The sequence below is a fragment of the Triticum aestivum genome, chromosome 7D (assembly GCF_018294505.1).
Source record: "Triticum aestivum cultivar Chinese Spring chromosome 7D, IWGSC CS RefSeq v2.1, whole genome shotgun sequence".
Taxonomy (NCBI): Eukaryota; Viridiplantae; Streptophyta; class Magnoliopsida; order Poales; family Poaceae; genus Triticum; species Triticum aestivum.
In genome coordinates this window covers 260,988,005-261,008,930 of record NC_057814.1, presented here as the reverse complement: position 1 = coordinate 261,008,930, position 20,926 = coordinate 260,988,005, and positions in this window count along the sequence as shown.

Below are 20,926 nucleotides of genomic sequence, written 5' to 3'. Positions count from 1 at the left end.
CCGAGATTCGATCGTCGGTATCTCAATACCTAGTTCAATCTCGTTACCGGCAAGTCTCTTTACTCGTTCCGTAATACATCATCCCGCAACTAACTCATTAGTTACAATGCTTGCAAGGCTTATAGTGATGTGCATTATCGAGTGGGCCCAGAGATACCTCTCCGACAATCGGAGTGACAAATCCTAATCTCGAAATACGCCAACTCAACTATTACCTTCGGAGACACCTGTAGAGCACCTTTATAATCACCCAGTTACATTGTGACGTTTGGTAGCACACAAAGTGTTCCTCTGGTAAACGGGAGTTGCATAATCTCATAGTCATAGGAACATGTATAAGTCATGAAGAAAGCAATAGCAACATACTAAACGATCAAGTGCTAAGCTAACGGAATGGGTCAAGTCAATCACATCATTCTCCTAATTATGTGATCCCGTTAATCAAATGACAACTCATGTCTATGGCTAGGAAACATAACCATCTTTGATCAACGAGCTAGTCAAGTAGAGGCATACTAGTGAAACTCTGTTTGTCTATGTATTCACACATGTATCATGTTTTTGGTTAATACAATTCTAGGATGAATAATAAACATTTATCATGATATAAGGAAATAAATAATAACTTTATTATTTCCTCTATGGCACATTTCCTTCAGTATCCCACTTGCACTAGAGTCAATAATCTAGATTATACACTAATGATTCTAACACCCATGGAGCCTTGGTGCTGATCATGTTTTGCTCGTGGAAGAGGCTTAGTCAATGGGTCTGCAACATTCAGATCCATATGTATCTTGCAAATCTCTATGTCTCCCACCTGGGCTTGATCCCGGATGGAGTTGAAGCGTCTCTTGATGTGCTTAGTTCTCTTTTGAAATCTTGATTCCTTTGCCAAGGCAATTGCACCAGTATTATCACAAAAGATTTTCATTGGACCCGATATACTAGGTATGACACCTAGATCGGATATGAACTCCTTCATTCGCTGCTTCCGAAGCAGCAATGTACTCCGCTTCACACGTAGATCTCGCCACGATGCTTTGTTTAGAACTGCTCCAACTGATAGCTCCACCATTCAATATAAATACGTATCCGGTTTGCGATTTAGAATCGTCCGGATCAGTGTCAAAGCTTGCATCAACGTAACCATTTACGATGAGCTCTTTGTCACCTCCATAAACGAGAAACATATCCTTAGTCCTTTTCAGGTATTTCAGGATGTTCTTGACCGCTGTCTAGTGATCCACTCCTGGATTACTTTCGTACCTCCCTGCTAAACTAATAGCAAGGCACACATCAGGTCTGGTACACAACATTGCATACATGATAGAGCCTATGGCTGAAGCATAGGGAACATCTTTCATTTTCTCTCTATCTTCTGCAGTGGTTGGGCATTGAGTCTTACTCAACTTCACACCTTGTAACACAGGCAAGAACCCTTTCTTTGCCTGATCCATTTTGAACTTCTTCACAACTTTGTCAAGGTATGTGCTTTGTGAAAGTCCAATTAAGCGTCTTGATCTATCTCTATAGATCTTGATGCCCAATATGTAAGCAGCTTCACCGAGGTCTTTCATTGAAAAACTCTTATTCAAGTATCCTTTTATGCTATCCAGAAATTCTACATCATTTCCAATCAACAATATGTCATCCACATATAATATTAGAAATGCTACAGAGCTCCCACTCACTTTCTTGTAAATACAGGCTTCTCCAAAAGTCTGTATAAAACCATATGCTTTGATCACACTATCAAAACGTTTATTCCAACTCCGAGAGGCTTGCACCAGTCCATAAATGGATCGCTGGAGCTTGCACACTTTGTTAGCACCCTTTGGATCGATAAAACCTTCAGGTTGCATCATATACAACTCTTCTTCCAGAAATCCATTCAGGAATGCATTCTTTACATCCATTTGCCAAATTTCATAATCATAAAATGCGGCAATTGCTAACATGATTTGGACGGACTTAAGCATCGCTACGGGTGAGAAGGTCTCATCGTAGTCAACTCCTTGAACTTGTCGAAAACCTTCCGCAACAAGTCGAGCTTTGTAGACAGTAACATTACCATCCGCGTCTGTCTTCTTCTTGAAGATCCATTTATTTTCGATGGCTTGTCGATCATCCGGCAAGTCAACCAAAGTCCATACTTTGTTCTCCTACATGGAACCCATCTCATATTTCATGGCCTCAAGCCATTTTGCGGAATCTGGGCTCATCATCGCTTCCTCATAGTTCGTAGGTTTGTCATCGTCTAGTAACATGACCTCTAGAACAGGATTACCGTACCACTCTGGTGCGGATCTTACTCTGGTTGACCTACGAGGTTCGGTAGTAACTTGATCTGAAGTTTCATGATCATCATCATTAACTTCCTCACTAATTGGTGTAGGTGCCACAGGAACCGGTTTCTGTGATGAGCTACTTTCCAATAAGGGAGCAGGTACAGTTACCTCATCAAGTTCTACTTTCCTCCCACTCACTTCTTTCGAGAGAAACTCCTTCTCTAGAAAGGATCCAAATTGAGCAACAAAAGTCTTGCCTTCGGATCTGTGATAGAAGGTGTACCCAACAGTCTCCTTTGGGTATCCTATGAAGACACATTTCTCCGATTTGGGTTCGAGCTTATCAGGTTGAAGCTTTTTCACATAAGCATCACAGCCCTAAACTTTAAGAAACGACAACTTTGGTTTCTTGCCAAACCATAGTTCATAAGGCGTCGTCTCAACAGATTTAGATGGTGCCCTATTTAACGTGAATGCAGCCGTCTCTAAAGCATAACCCCAAAATGATAGCGGTAAATCAGTAAGAGACATCATAGATCGCACCATATCTAGTAAAGTACGATTACGACGTTCGGACATACCATTACGCTGTGGTGTTCCGGGTGGCGTGAGTTGCGAAACTATTCCGCATTGTTTCAAACGAAGACCAAACTCGTAACTCCAATATTCTCCTCCACGATCAGATCTTAGAAACTTTATTTTCTTGTTAAGATGATTTTATACTTCACTCTGAAATTCTTTGAACTTTTCAAATGTTTCAGACTTATGTTTCATTAAGTAGATATACCCATATCTGCTCAAATCATCTGTGAAGGTGAGAAAATAACGATACCCGCCGAGAGCCTCAACATTCATTGGACCACATACATCAGTATGTATGATTTCCAACAAATCTGTTGCTCGCTCCATAGTTCCGGAGAACGGCGTTTTAGTCATCTTGCCCATGAGGCATGGTTCACAAGTACCAAGTGATTCATAATCAAGTGATTCCAAAAGTCCATCGGAATGGAGTTTCTTCATGCGCTTTACACCAATATGACCTAAACGGCAGTGCCACAAATAAGCTGCACTATCATTATCAACTCTGCATCTTTTGGCTTCAATTTTATGAATATGTGTATCACTACTATCGAGATTTAATATAAATAGACCACTCCTCAAGGGTGCATGACCATAAAAGATATTACTCATATAAATTGAACAACCATTATTCTTTGATTTAAATGAATAACCGTCTTGCATCAAACAAGATCCAGATATACTGTTCATGCTCAACGCTGGCACCAAATAACAATTATTCAGGTCTAATACTAATCCCGAAGGTAGATGTAGAGGTAGCCTGCCGACCGCGGTCACATCGACTTTGGAACCATTTCCCACGCGCATCGTCACCTCGTCCTTTGCCAATCTTCGCTTAATCCGTAGCCCTTGTTTCGAGTTGCAAATATTAGCAACAGAACCAGTATCAAATACCCAGGTGCTACTGCGAGCATTAGTAAGGTACACATCAATAACATGTATATCACATATACCTTTGTTCACCTTGCCATCCTTCTTATCCGCCAAATACTTGGGGAAGTTCCGCTTCCAGTGACCAGTTTGCTTGCAGTAGAAGCACTCAGTCTCAGGCTTGGGTCCAGACTTGGGTTTCTTCTCCTGAATAGCAACTTGTTTGCTGTTCTTCTTGAAGTTCCCCTTCTTCTTCCCTTTGCCCTTTATCTTGAAACTGGTGGTCTTGTTGACCATCAACACTTGATGCTCCTTCTTGATTTCTACCTCCGCAGCCTTTAGCATCGCGAAGACCTCGGGAATCGTCTTATCCATCCCTTGCATGTTATAGTTCATCACAAAGCTCTTGTAGCTTGGTGGCAGTGATTGAAGAATTCTGTCAATAACACTATCATCCGGAAGATTAACTCCTAGTTGAATTAAGTGATTGTTATACCCAGACATTCTGAGTATATGCTCACTGACAGAACTATTCTCCTCCATCTTGCAGCTATAGAACTTATTGGAGACTTCATATCTCTCAATCCGGGCATTTGCTTGAAATATTAACTTCAACTCCTGGAACATCTCATATGCTCCATGACGTTCAAAACATCGTTGAAGTCCCGGTTCTAAGCCATAAAGCATGGCACACTGAACTATCGAGTAGTCATCAGCTTTGCTCTGCCAGACGTTCGTAACATCTGGTGTTGCTCCTGCAGCAGGTTTGGCACCTAGCGGTGCTTCCAGGACGTAATTGTTCTGTGCACCAATGAGGATAATCCTCAAGTTACGGACCCAGTCCGTGTAATTTCTACCATCATCTTTCAACTTTGCTTTCTCAAGGAACGCAAAATTCAACAGAACAACAACACGAGCCATCTATCTACAACAACATAGACATGCAAAATACTATCAGGTACTAAGTTCATGATAAATTAAAGTTCAGTTAATCAAATTATTAAAGAACTCCCACTTAGATAGACATCCCTCTAATCATCTAAGTGATCACGTGATCCATATCAACTAAATCATGTCCGATCATCACATGAGATGGAGTAGTTTTCAATGGTGAACATCACTATGTTGATCATATCTACTATATGATTCACGCTTGACCTTTCGGTCTCAGTGTTCCGAGGCCATATCTGCATATGCTAGGCTCGTCAAGTTTAACCTGAGTATTCCGCGTGTGCAAAATTGTCTAGCACCCGTTGTATTTGAACGTAGAGCTTATCACACCCGATCATCACGTGGTGTCTCAGCACGAAGAACTTTCGCGATGGTGCATACTCAGGGAGAACACTTATACCTTGAAATTTAGTGAGAGATCATCTTATATGCTACCGCCGATCCAAGCAAAATAAGATGCATAAAAGATAAACATCACATGCAATCAATATAAGTGATATGATATGGCCATCATCATCTTGTGCTTGTGATCTCCATCTCTGAAGCACCGTCATGATCACCATTGTCACCGGCGCGACACCTTGATCTCCATCGTAGCATCGTTGTCGTCTCGCCAACTATTGCTTCTACGACTATCGCTACCGCTTAGTGACAAAGTAAAGCATTACAGGGCGATTGCATTGCATACAATAAAGCGACAACCATATGGCTCCTGCCAGTTGCCAATAACTCGGTTACAAAACATGATCATCTCATACAATAAAATATAGCATCCTGTCTTGACCATATCACATCACAACATGCCCTGCAAAAACAAGTTAGACGTCCTCTACTTCTTTGTTGCAAGTTTTACGTGGCTGCTACGGGCTGAGCAAGAACCGTTCTTACCTACGCATCAAAACCACAGCGATAGTTCGTCAAGTTAGTGCTGTTTTAACCTTCTCAAGGACCGGGTATAGCCACACTCGGTTCAACTAAAGTTGGATAAACTGACACCCGCCAGCCACCTGTGTGCAAAGCACGTCGGTAGAACCAGTCTCGCGTAAGCGTACGCGTAATGTCGGTCCGGGCCGCTTCATCCAACAATACCGCCGAACCAAAGTATGACATGCTGGTAAGTAGTATGACTTGTATCACCCACAACTCACTTGTGTTCTACTCGTGCATATAACATCTACGCATAAAACCTGGCTCGGATGCCAATGTTGGGGAACGTAGTACTTTCAAAAAAATTCCTACGCACACACATGATCATGGTGATGCATAGCAACAAGAGGGGACAGTGTGTCCATGTACCCTCGTAGACCGAAAGCGGAAGCATTAGCACAACGCGGTTGATGTAGTCGTACGTCTTCACGATCCAACCGATCCAAGTACCGAACGCACGACACCTCTGAGTTCAGCACACGTTCAACTCGATGACGTCTCGCGAGCTCCGATCCAGCAGAGCTTCGCCGGAGAGTTTCGTCAGCACGACGGCGTGATGACGGTGATGATGATGCTACCGACGCAGGGCTTCGCCTAAGCACTGCTACGATATGATCGAGGTGGATTATGGTGGAGGGGGGCACCGCACACGGCTTGGAACAATCAACTTGTGTGTCTTTGGGTGCCCCCCGCCCCGTATATAAAGGAGCAAGGGGGGAGGCCGGCCAGCCTTGGTGCGCCCCATGGAGAGGAGGAATCCTCTTCCTACTAGGAAGAGGATTCATCCTTTCCTAGTCCAACTAGGAAGAGGGAAGGGGGAAGGAAAGGGAGGGAAAGAGGGGCCGCGCCCCCCTCCCCTAGTCCAATTCGGCCTCCTCATGGGAGGGGGCGCGCCACCTCCTAGGCTGCTGCCCTCTCTCTCCCCTCAGGCCCACTAAGGCCCAATACTTCCCCGAGGGGTTCCGGTAACCCCTCCGGCACTCCGGTTTTCTCCGAAACCATCCGGAACACTTCCGGTGTCCGAATATAGCCGTCCAATATATCAATCTTTACGTCTCGACCATTTCGAGACTCCTCGTCATGTCCTTGATCACATCCGGGACACTGAACTACCTTCGGTACATCAAAACACTAAAACTCATAATACCGATTGATAACACACAAGTATAGGGGATCGCAACAGTTTTCGAGGGTAGAGTAATCAACCCAAATTTATTGATTCGACACAAGGGGAGCCAAAGAATATTCTCAAGTATTAGCAGTTGAGTTGTCAATTCAACCACACCTGGATAACTTAATATCTGCAGCAAAGTATTTAGTAGCAAAGTAGTATGGAAGTAACGGTAACGGTAGCAAAAGTAATTTTTTTGGGTTTTGTAGTGATTGTAACAGTAGCAACGGAAAAGTAAATAAGTGAAGAACAATATGTGAAAAGCTCATAGGCATTGGATCGGTGATGGAGAATTATGCCGGATGCGGTTCATCATGTAACAGTCATAACATAGGGTGACACAGAACTAGCTCCAATTCATCAATGTAATGTAGGCATGTATTCCGAATATAGTCATACGTGCTTATGGAAAAGAACTTGCATGACATCTTTTGTCCTACCCTCCCGTGGCAGCGGGGTCCTAATGGAAACTAAGGGATATTAAGGCCTCCTTTTAATAAAGTACCGGACCAAAGCATTAACACATAGTGAGTACATGAACTCCTCAAAATACGGTCATCACCTGGAGTGGTCCCGATTATTGTCACTTCGAGGTTACCGGATCATAACACATAGTAGGTGACTATAGACTTGCAAGATAGGATCAAGAACTCGCATATATTCATGAAAACATAATAGGTTCATATCTGAAATCATGGCACTCGGGCCCTAGTGACAAGCATTAAGCATAGCAAAGTCATAGCAACATCAATCTCAGAACATAGTGGATACTAGGGATCAAACCCTAACAAAACTAACTCGATTACATGATAAATCTCATCCAACCCATCACCGTCCAGCAAGCCTACGACGGAATTACTCACGCACGGCGGTGAGCATCATGAAATTGGTGATGGAGGATGGTTGATGATGACGATGGCGACGGATTCCCCTCTCTGGAGCCCCGAACGGACTCCAGATCAGCCCTCTCGAGAGAGTTTAGGGCTTGGCGGCGGCTCCGTATCGCAAAACGCGATGAATCCTTCTCTCTGATTTTTTTTCCCGAACACGAATATATAGAGTTGGAGTTGAGGTCGGTGGAGCACCAGGGGGCCCACAAGGCAGGGGGACGCGCCCTGAGGGGGCAGGCGCGCCTCCCACCCTTGTGTACAGGGTGTGGGCCCCCTGGCCTTGATTCTTTTGCCAATATTTTTTATTATTTCCAAAAATAATGTCCGTGAAGTTTCAGGTCATTTCAAGAACTTTTGTTTCTGCACAAAGATAACACCATGGCAATTCTGCTGAAAACAGCGTCAGTCCGGGTTAGTTCCATTCAAATCATGCAAGTTAGAGTCCAAAACAAGGGCAAAAGTGTTTGGAAAAGTAGATACGACGGAGACGTATCAACTCCCCCAAGCTTAAACCTTTGCTTGTCCTCAAGCAATTCAGTTGATAAACTGAAAGTGATAAAGAAAAACTTTTACAAACTCTGTTTGCTCTTGTTGTTGTAAATATGTAAAGCCAGCATTCAAGTTTTCAGCAAAGATCATGACTAACCATATTCACAATAACACTTAGGTCTCATGTTTACTCATGTCAATGGCATAATCAACTAGCGAGCAATAATAATAAATCTCGGATGACAACACTTTCTCAAAACAATCATAATATGATATAACAAGATGGTATCTCGCTAGCCCTTTCTGAGACCACAAAACATAAATGCAGAGCACCTTTAAAGATCAAGGACTGACTAAACATTGTAATTCATGGTAAAAGAGATCCAGTCATAGTCATACCCAATATAAATTAATAGTAATGGATGCAAATGACAGCGGTGCTCTCCAGCTGGTGCTTTTTAATAAGAGGGTGATGACTCAACATAAAAGTAAATGGATATGCCCTTCGTAGAGGGAAGCAGGGATTTGTAGAGGTGCCAGAGCTCGATTTTTGAAATAGAGATAAATAATATTTTGAGCGGCATACTTTCATTGTCAACATAACAACCAAGAGACGGCGATATCTTCCATGCTACACACATTATAGGTGGTTCCCAAACAGAATGGTAAAGTTTATACTCCCCTCCACCAACAAGCATCAATTCATGGCTTCCTCAAAACAACGAGTGCCTCCAACTAACAAGAGTCCCGGGGGAGTTTTGTTTGCAATTATTTTGATTTGGTTTGCATAAAGCATGGGACTAGGCATCCTGGTGGCCAGCCATTTTCTCGTGAGTGAGGGGCGGAGTCCACTCCTCTTGAGAATAACCCGCCTAGCATGGAAGATACAGACAACCCTAGTTGATACATGAGCTATTCGAGCATACAAAAAAGAATTTCATTTGAAGGTTTGGAGTTTGGCACATACAAATTTACTTGGAACGGCAGGTAGATACCGCATATAGGAAGGTATGGTGGACTCATATGGAATAACTTTGGGGTTTAAGGGATTGGATGCACAAGCAGTATTCCCGCTTAGTACAAGTGAAGGCTAGAAAAATACTGGGAAGCGACCAACTAGAGAGCGACAGTAGTCATGAACATGCATTAAAATTAATAAACATTGAGTGCAAGCATGAGTAGGATATAATCCACCATGAACATAAATATCATGAAGGCTATGTTGATTTGTTTCAACTACATGTGTAAACATGTGCCAAGTCAAGTCACTTGAATCATTCAAAGGAGGATACCACCCTATCATACCACATCACAACCATTTTAATAGCATGTTGGCACGCAAGATAGACCATTATAAACTCCTAGCTAATTAAGCATGGCATAAGCAACTATAATCTCTAATTGTCATTTCAAACATGTTTATTCATTATAGGCTGAATGAGGAATGATGAACTAATCATATTTACAAAAACAAAAGAGGTCGAGTTCATACCAGCTTCTCTCATCTCAATCAGTCCATCATATATCGTCATAATTGCCTTTCACTTGCACGACCGAATGATGTGTATAATAATAATAGTGCACGTGCATTGGACTAAGCTGGAATCTGCAGGCATTCAATAAACAGGAGAAGACAAGGTAATATGGGCTCTTAGCTAAATCAACAATAATGCATATAAGAGCCACTTCAACATTTTCATTATGGTCTTCTCCTCTCGATCCCCAAAGAAAAGAAAAGAAAAACCATTTACACGGGAAAGCTCCCAACAAGCAAAAGAAGAACGAGAAATCTTTTTGGGTTTTCTTTTAATTATTACTACTACAGCAAGAAAATAAGCTAGCTAAAAGCTACTACTAATTTTTTAGTTTTTCTTAAGGTTTATCAAACACACAAGAAGAAAGCATAAAAAGGAAAATAAACTAGCATGGATATTACAGTGAAAAAGTATGAGCACCGACAACTAGCATGAGTGTGTGAACATGAATGTAATGTCGGTGAGAAATACGTACTCCCCCAAGCTTAGGCTTTTGGCCTAAGTTGGTCTATTGCCATGGCTGGGCTGGCGGATATCCAAAGTTGTAGTTGGGGTCGTACTGAGATGAAGCCTCGGGTTGCCACTGGTTGGCGACCTCCTCCGGGTCCCACTGGTAAACATGCTGGTGTGGGGGAACAAATTGTGGTTCCAGATCTGGCTCTGTAGCTGATGTAGGGTTCCGGTAGGCGTGAATGGCCTCCAACGGAACAAGGTACTCGCCTGCAGATAAATCAAACAAGGAAGGAGCAGGCAAGGTAATAATCTCAGGGTGATTTTTATCAAATAATAGTCTATAGTTAAGCTCATTTTTCCTGTTCTTAACAATGAAATCATGTGCAACCATACTCTTGTAATCTAGAAAAACAGTAGGCAACAACTTTTCATCTTTCTCATAGTGCCTAATAGGTATGTTAAAGTATGCAGCGAGGCGCGAGGAGAAGATGCCTCCCAAGATGGGGCCCTTAGTACGGTTAAGATTTAACCGCTTTGCAACAATAGCGCCCATACTAAATGAGTCATCATGAAACAAGGCATGGCACAAAATAACAATATCAGGGGCACTTAGGTTGCCACAGTTTCCGCGACCAATTAAGCATCTACTAGCAAATAATGCAATGTAACGTAAAACAGGAAAATGTATGCTAGTAATTCTTGCATCGGAAACTTTCCTAGTTTCCCCTACAGCAATTTTATCAATAAACCCCTCCACATCGTCACGATGTGGTTCCTCTACGCTGCCCGGAAAAGGCAACTTGCACACCTCACAAAATTCAGAGAGGGGCATCTCCTTGTACTCATCATATAAATAGAAATCCACCGAAGGTGGAGACCTCCTAGAATGGAAATGAAAATTTTGCACAAAGATATTAGTGAGTAAGAGGTACTGTTCGCGTTGGTCGCGGAGGAAGTCGGTGAGGCCTGCATTCTCAGCCAATTCATAAAAATCATCATAAATCCCGGCTGCTCTCAAGAAATCATCACAAGGCCATTCACACGGCCGAACTTCCGTGATGCGAGGGAGATTATACTTGGGCCTCTCTTCTTCTTCACTTTGCTTATCCTTCGAGCTTCGGCTCGTCGAGCCCCTCAAAAATCTCTTCATTATTTTCTGAAATTTATAGTAACTCAAAATAAAAGTGAACCAAACTCAACAAAATTGATAGCAACTACTCCCACAAGTGCCTAGAGACTATATCATGCATTAGAACTACTTGGGACCATATAAATTTGACATGCAAGCTCAAGAACAGGGTCACCTAAGCAGCAAAAATTTGCAATGAATAGAACACTGGAACAAAAACTAATTGGACCATTGGAGGAGTCACATACCAAAGAACAATCCCCCAAAGCAGTTTTGGGAGAGGTGCTTTGAGCAAGGAGATCGAAAATCGTAGCAAAATGAGCAAGAACTTGTGCTTGAGCTGGTTGGTGATTTTTTTTGGGAGGAAGAAGTGTATGGGTGCAGGAATAAGTGGAGGGGAGCCACCATGGGTCCACGAGGCAGGGGCGCGCCCTGGACCCTCGTGGCCAGGTGCCAGCTCCCCCTGCTGTGTTCTCAGTGCCAGATATTCTCAAATATTTCCAGAAAAAATCATATTTCAATTTCAGGGCATTTGGAGAACTTCTATTTTCGGGGTATTTTTTGTATTGCACGGATAATTCAGAAAACTGACAGAAAATACTATTTTTACTTTATTTATTCTAAATAACAGAAGGTAAAATGAGGGTACAAAAGGTTGTGCCTTCTAACTTCATCCATCTCATGCTCATCAAAAGGAATCCACTAACAAGGTTGATCAAGTCTTATTAACAAACTCATTCCGAATAACATGGAACCGGAGAAATTTCGAATAACACTATGTTACCTCATTGGGGATATGGACGTCCCCAATAATAAGAATATCATATCTCTTCTTGACAGTAGGAAGAGGAAATTCAAAACCTCCAAAAATAATCGATGGAATTTTTCCAATAGAGTTGATACTATGAACTTGAGGTTGTTTCCTCGGAAAGTGTACCGTATGCTCATTACCATTAACATGAAAAGTGACATTGCCTTTGTTGCAATCAATAACAGCCCCTGCAGTATTCAAAAAAGGTCTTCCAAGAATAATAGACATACTATCGTCCTCGGGAATATCAAGAATAACAAAGTCCGTTAAAATAGTAACGTTTGCAACCACAACAGGCACATCCTCACAAATACCGACAGGTATAGCAGTTGATTTATCGGCCATTTGCAAATATATTTCAGTAGGTGTCAACTTATTCAAATCAAGTCTACGATATAAAGAGAGAGGCATAACACTAACACCGGCTCCAAGATCACATAAAGCAGTTTTAACATAGTTTCTTTTAATGGAGCATGGTATAGTTGGTACTCCTGGATCTCTAAGTTTCTTTGGTATTCCACCCTTGAAAGTATAATTAGCAAGCATGGTGGAAATTTTAGCTTCCGGTATCTTTCTTTTATTAGTAACAATTTCTTTCATATACTTATCATAAGGATTCATTTTGAGCATATCAGTTAATCGCATACGCAAGAAGATAGGTCTAATCATTTCAGCAAAGCGCTCAAAATCCTCATCATCCTTCTTCTTGGATGGTTTGGGAGGAAAAGGCATGGGTTTCTGAACCCAAGATTCCCTTTCTTTACCGTGCTTCCTAGCAACGAAGTCTCTCTTGTCATAACGTTGATTCTTTGATTATGGGTTATCAAGATCAACAGTAGGTTCAATTTCTACATCATTATTATTACTAGGTTGAGCATCAACATGAACATCATCATTAACATTATCACTAGGTTCATGCTCATTACCAGATTGTGTTTCAGCATCACATATAGAAATATCATTGGGATTCTCAGGTGTGTCAACAACAGGTTCACTAGTAGCATGCAAAGTCCTATCATTTTTCTTTTTCTTCTTTTTAGCAGGACTAGGTGCATCTAAATTATTTCTCTGAGAATCCTGCTCAATTCTCTTAGGGTGGCCCTCAGGATACAAAGGTTCCTGAGTCACTTTACCTCCTCTAGTTGCAACTCTAACAGCAAAGTCTTTATTCTTACAATTCAATTCATTGAGCAAATCATTCTGAGCCTTAAGTACTTGTTCTACTTGAGTGGTAACCATAGAAGCATGTTTACTAATGAGTTTAAGTTCACCTTTAACTCTAGACATATAATCACCCAAGTGTTCAATCATATAAGCATTGTGTTTTAATTGTCTACCAACATAAGCGTTGAAGTTTTCTTGTTTGACAATAAAATTATCAAACTCATCTAAGCATTGGCTAGCATACTTATAACGAGGAATATCACCTTCATCAAATCTATAAAGAGAATTTACCTTTACTACCTGTGTTGGGTTATCAAGACCATGTGTTTCTTCAATAGGTGGTAGATTCAGACCATGTATTTCTTCAACAGGAGGTAAATTCTTAACATCTTCAGCTTTTATACCTTTTTCTTTCATCGATTTCTTTGCCTCTTGCATATCTTCAGGGCTGAGAAATAGAACACCCCTTTTCTTCAGAGTTGGCTTAGGAGTTGGTTTAGGAAGTGTCCAATTATTTTCATTAGTCAACATATTATTCAATAGAATTTCAGCTTGATCAACAGTTCTTTCCCTGAAAACACAACCAGCACAACTATCCAGGTGGTCTCTGGAAGCATCGGTTAGTCCATTATAAAATATATCAAGTATTTCATTTTTCTTAAGAGGATGATCAGGCAAAGCATTAAGTAATTGGAGAAGCCTCCCCCAAGCTTGTGGGAGACTCTCTTCTTCAATTTGCACAAAATTATATATTTCCCTCAAAGAAGCTTGTTTCTTATGAGCGGGGAAATATTTAGCAGAGAAGTAATAAATCATATCCTGGGGACTACGCACACAACCAGGATCAAGAGAATTAAACCATATCTTAGCATCACCCTTTAATGAGAACGGAAATATTTTAAGGATATAATAGTAGCGAGTTTTCTCATCATTAGTGAACAGGGTGGCTATATCATTTAATTTAGTAAGATGTGCCACAACAGTTTCAGATTCATAGCCATAGAAAGGATCAGATTCAACCAAAGTAATTATATCAGGGTCAACAGAGAATTCATAATCCTTATCAGTAACAAAGATAGGTGAAGTAGCATAAGCAGGATCATATTTCATTCTAGCATTCAGAGATTTTTGTTTCAGCTTAGCTAATAATTTCTTAAGATCACTTCTATCATTGCAAGCAAGAAAGTCTCTAGCAGTTTCTTCATCCATAACATAACCCTCAGGCACAACAGGCAATTCATATCTAGGGGGAGAATCTTCATCATCACTTTCATCAATATTATCAGTTTCAATAATTTCATTCTCTCTAGCCCTAGCAAGTTGTTCATCAAGAAATTCACCAAGTGGCACAGTAGTATCAAGCATAGAAGTAGTTTCATCATAAGTATCATGCATAGCAGAAGTGGCATCATCAATAACATGCGACATATCAGAATTAATAGCAGAAGCAGGTTTAGGTGTCGCAAGCTTACTCAAAACAGAAGGTGAATCAAGTGCAGAGCTAGATGGCAGTTCCTTACCTCCCCTCGTAGTTGATGGATAAATTTTAGTTTTCTCGTCTTTCAAGTTCTTCATAGTGACCAGCAGATATAAATCCCAAGTGACTCAAAGAATAGAGCTATGCTCCCCGGCAACGGCGCCAGAAAATAGTCTTGATAACCCACAAGTATAGGGGATTGCAACAGTTTTCGAGGGTAGAGTATTCAACCCAAATTTATTGATTCGACACAAGGGGAGCCAAAGAATATTCTCAAGTATTAGCAGTTGAGTTGTCAACCACACCTGGATAACCTAATATCTGCAGCAAAGTATTTATTAGCAAAGTAGTATGGAAGTAACGGTAACGGTAGCAAAAGTAATATTTTTGGGTTTTGTAGTGATTGTAACAGTAGCAACGGAAAAGTAAATAAGCGAAGAACAATATGTGAAAAGCTCGTAGGCATTGGATCGGTGATGGAGAATTATGCCGGATGCGGTTCATCATGTAACAGTCATAACATAGGGTGACACAGAACTAGCTCCAATTCATCAATGTAATGTAGGCATGTATTCCGAATATAGTCATACGTGCTTATGGAAAAGAACTTGCATGACATCTTTTGTCCTACCCTCCCGTGGCAGCGGGGTCCTAATGGAAACTAAGGGATATTAAGGCCTCCTTTTAATAGAGTACCGGACCAAAGCATTAACACATAGTGAATACATGAACTCCTCAAACTACGGTCATCACCGGGAGTGGTCCCGATTATTGTCACTTCGGGGTTGCCGGATCATAACACATAGTAGGTGACTATAGACTTGCAAGATAGGATCAAGAACTCACATATATTCATGAAAACATAATAGGTTCAGATCTGAAATCATGGCACTCGGGCCCTAGTGACAAGCATTAAGCATAGCAAAGTCATAGCAACATCAATCTCAGAACATAGTGGATACTAGGGATCAAACCCTAACAAAACTAACTCGATTACATGATAAATCTCATCCAACCCATCACCGTCCAGCAAGCCTACGATGGAATTACTCACGCACGGCGGTGAGCATCATGAAATTGGTGATGGAGGATGGTTGATGATGACGATGGCGACGGATTCCCCTCTCCGGAGCCCCGAACGGACTCCAGATCAGCCCTCCCGAGAGAGTTTAGGGCTTGGCGGCGGCTCTGTATCGTAAAACGCGATGAATCCTTCTCTCTGATTTTTTTCTCCCCGAACACGAATATATAGAGTTGGAGTTGAGGTCGGTGGAGCACCAGGGGGCCCACGAGGCAGGGGGCGCGTCCTGAGGGGGCAGGCGCGCCTCCCACCCTCATGGACAGGGTGTGGGCCCCCTGGCCTTGATTCTTTCGCCAATATTTTTTATCATTTCCAAAAATAATCTCCATGAAGTTTCAGGTCATTCCGAGAACTTTTGTTTCTGCACAAAGATAACACCATGGCAATTCTACTGAAAACAGCGTAAGTCCGGGTTAGTTCCATTCAAATCATGCAAGTTAGAGTCCAAAACAAGGGCAAAAGTGTTTGGAAAAGTAGATACGACGGAGACGTATCACCGATCGTCACCGAACTTTAAGCGTGCGGACCCTACGGGTTTGAGAACAATGAAGACATGACCGAGACACATCTCCGGTCAATAACCAATAGCGGAACCTGGATGCTCATATTGGCTCCTACATATTCTACGCAGATCTTTATCGGTCAAACCGCATAACAACATACGTTGTTCCCTTTGTCATCGGTATGTTACTTGCCCGAGATTCGATCGTCGGTATCTCAATACCTAGTTCAATCTCGTTACCGGCAAGTCTCTTTACTCGTTCTGTAATACATCATCCCGCAACTAACTCATTAGTTACAATGCTTGCAAGGCTTATAGTGATGTGCATTATCGAGTGGGCCCAGAGATACCTCTCCGACAATCGGAGTGACAAATCCTAATCTCAAAATACGCCAACTCAACAAGTACCTTCGGAGACACCTGTAGAGCACCTTTATAATCACCCAGTTACGTTGTGACGTTTGGTAGCACACAAAGTGTTCCTCCGGTAAACGGGGGTTGCATAATCTCATAGTCATAGGAACATGTATAAGTCATGAAGAAAGCAATAGCAACATACTAAACGATCAAGTGCTAAGCTAACGGAATGGGTCAAGTCAATCACATCATTCTCCTAATGATGTGATCTCGTTAATCAAATGACAACTCATGTCTATGGCTAGGAAACATAACCATCTTTGATCAACGAGCTAGTCAAGTAGAGGCATACTAGTGACACTCTGTTTGTCTATGTATTCACACATGTATCATGTTTTCGGTTAATACAATTCTAGCATGAATAATAAACATTTATCATGATATAAGGAAATAAATAATAACTTTATTATTGCCTCTAGGGCATATTTCCTTCAGCAGGCATAGGAGGCACGACCGCAGACACGCGAGGCATGGGACGACGCCGGGTCGTCGACGACAACGACAATGCCCGTGCCGCCGTGTTCCCATCATGCCGGCGTGGAGGAACTCGTCACTCCTCCTTAAGCTGGCCTAGAGCGGCGAGTTGTTGAACCACTCGCCGGCTTGCAGCGACAACTGGCTTCGTCGGGCTAGGCGAGGAAGGTGGAGCAGCGAGTTTCCTCCCTCGTATCCAGCCGGCTCCGTGGGCCACCCAGTCGGCTTTTATGCCGGTGAACTGCTCTTCTTGCTCGTCGGATGCCATCGAAAGAGTGGAGAAAATGGTGGAAGGAGCAGATGGGGAGCAGCGGAGTGGTGCGATTCTTGCCTGGCATCTGGCCTCGTTTAAATAGAGGGCGGACGGGAGGAGCTCGATCGGCATTGCATTTAATTCCGGCCCGCTCGTGAACGGACGTGTGGTCGGAGTAGGTTTTGCAGCCTCCATGCGGGGTTTAATGGAGGTATTTGAATGCAGCGAGGAGGCGTGTTCAGGCGGGCATGCAGCGGGCGCTACCCTCGGCCGACGCGCTGCTTCAATTGCAGAGGCAGTGAGAGGTCTTGTCCTCGCTAAGCCGCCTTCAATGTGGAGCGGCGCGCTCTACAATGGCATGCATGCGGGCAGCTGGCGCCGGGCAGGAAGCGTGCGCGGGAGGGGTGAGGTTTTTTTGGTGGGCCAGGGTGGTCAGAAGTAGGCTTGTGATCGGTTCGAACTCCCGCAACCCCCTCCCCCTCCCCACGTTTGTCTCCGATTTATGGAGAAAACGTGTTTGGATGATCACACCGCCGACCGATAGATGACCGCGTTAGATGGCTTTTATGGTCCGAACAACATGATCCAAACTATTGCGGGAGGTCTAACAGTCGGCGTTGGAGATGCCCTTATACGTGGGTCCATGCAAGGAGAATCGATCAAGCCTAGCCTCTGTACTTGCACAGATCCGAGAAAAGCAATCGACAAGCCATAGTGCATAAACATGGTTTATGCATCACCATCGACACCGCGATTGGACGTCTACATAATCAGGAGATGTGCTAGAGCAGGGCCGGTTATGAGATTTTGAGGGCTTAGCCTTAATATAAACAACGTAACAATAAAATATGAATATATGAAATATTACCAATAACACTAAAATGCATCCAAAATGAGTATGTTATTTATACGGTCACCGCTAGTATCATGTTCTTTCAGCTTCTCACTAATATGCCTCCGGTGTCCTAACACATCATATGCTAAAGAACTTTGATTCATGTTAATGCTAGACTTGAAGATCTTAAAGGAGAAGCAAAAAACTTTGTTAACGTTTATAAAATAAAGTAGCCACTTTTTTTTATCATTGTTCCTCTCCATTGCTGAATTTCCTATGATAATGAGCATATGAACCCCTGGTGACACGATTTTCAACTCCCAAGGTTTGAGCCAAGGGAGCCCCCTCTCACCTATGTTATTAATCATGTGCATGTAACCACTTCACGGTTGTTTGAGCTAGCGACCGTGGCGGGACTCCTTGCCGCGCTTGCCAGGGCAGGGCTGCGGCACAGGGTATCCATGTATGCAGATGATGCGATGATATTCCTAAAGCCAAAGGAGAGGGACCTCCCGGCCTGTGCATCCATTCTAGAGTTGTTTGGCCAGGCTTCTGGGCGAAGGATCAACCTGCAAAAAAGCTCCGCCCTTTCGATTCGATGCACACCTGAAGATATGTGGCTAGTTACTGGGTTGCTGGGATGCACAAGTGCCACATTTCCATGCCGATACCTTGGGCTCCCACTCTCTATTAGGAAGCAAACAACGGCACAATTTCAGGAATTGGTGGACCAATTGGCAGTGTGCCTATCGACATGGAAACTGGCGTCACTACCCAAGAGCATCCGTCTCCTGTTAATACAGTCCGTACTGTGCGCCATCCCGGTGCATTCCATGCTAGCCATGGGCCTGCCGCCGAAAACAATCAAGGCGATGACCAAATTCTGCAGGGTTTTTTTGTTGTGCAGGAAGGCGGATGCTGGGGGTGGCAAGTGTGCCGTAGCATGGGAGGCACTCTACCGGCCGAAGTGGGTAGGAGGCCTCGGCATTCCAAATCTGAGGTGATGAACGTGGCTCTCCAAGCAAAGTGGCCATGCTTGCAACGAGCTGACCGATCTAGATCCTGTGTGGAGTTCAAATTCTCTGTTCCCGACGAGGCCAGAGGAGTTTTCCAGGCAGCAGCGAGGGCGTCGCTGGGAGACGGACGTACCGCTTTATTCTGGAAAGACTGGTAGTTTGACGGAAACCGTCTGCAGGAACTCGCCCCCTCGATATATGAAAAGGTGCCAAATGGACGAGGCGCTCTCGAACTGTCTCCGAGACCATGACCAAGGCAACGTGGGCTCGCGACGTCGGACCGAGCATGGACGCGAGCACGTTGCTCCAGCTCCTGGAGCTATGGCCATAGGTGGACGTTGTACGCTTGGATGCGCGGCAGCCGGACCAATTAACCCGGTCATCGGAGAAAGACAGCCTATTTTCGGCAAGGTCGGCCTATGCGGAGAAATTCGCAGCTCTTCAGACCTCAGCCACAACAACTTACACTTGGTCATCATGTGCACCCCTACGCTGCCGCTTCTTTGCGTGGTTGTCCCTAAGAGGTCGAGTGTGGACTTTGGATAGGCTGGCACGACGAGGCCTCCCGCACCAAGACAATTGCCCGTTTTGTGATCAAGGCGACAAAACAATCACTCACCTCCTGATCCAGTGTGTGTTTGCAAGGGAGGTTTGGACCAAGGTTTGTCAGGCCTTGGGCACGATAGTTGCGACACCATCGGTGGGAGATGAGTTACTGGAGTGGTGCACGAGGCCTGCCCTCTCTGGCAGACATGCTAAGAACCCGTGTGCCATCCATTTGCTAGTCATGTGGGAGTTGTCGAAACACAGAAACGCCATAGTGTTCGAGGGAATGAGGCCGAATGCAGGACAGAGGTATACTCGTTGTCGAAGATGCACATGGAGGAGTCTCTCAAGGAGATGTTGTATGCCAATAAGTTATAGCTAGGCAGTGCATACTACATAGTTATATCATACACATGTACTTGATATATACTCTAAGAAGTTATGTAGGGACACAGGGACATGTTCAGACTCATTGTGATCAGGTGGACGCCATGGTCAACGTTGGCGAGGGAGGAAAGGAGGATAAGCCGTGACATAGGTGGGGCACCATGTTGAACTAGAGTACATGGAACTATAGGGGATACTGAGCCATGCTTATTGGACTACGAGCGTGTGATACCTTTTTCTTCTGTTGCACGTGCATATTTCCTATACGATTACAAAAGAAGGTGAAGTTTATTTCAAATATGTTTTAGATATTATTTTTTTAAAATTTTAGAGTATTAACAAAAACTGCCACAATTGGGGTCTCGATCCCACAAAACTATCACTTTCAAAACGTCAACAAAAAAGTACCAGGTGAAGCTAATTTTTTGACAGCCAGTTTAGGTTAATGGTTGTTATGATTTAAACGTGTTCATGAGGAGGGATCCACCATCAGGGCTGGCATGGCCAACTCCGTTAGGTTTGACCGGCACCTAAGGCGTTATGACATGTGGGACCCATCTATCAGTTTTATCGCGTACGTTGATTTTCCCCATGTACGCCTCCCGCCAGAGCCCCAGGCTCGTCAACGGCGCATCCCAACGACGCCGCATCCCGGCGCTTCCTAATGCCCCGACCCCA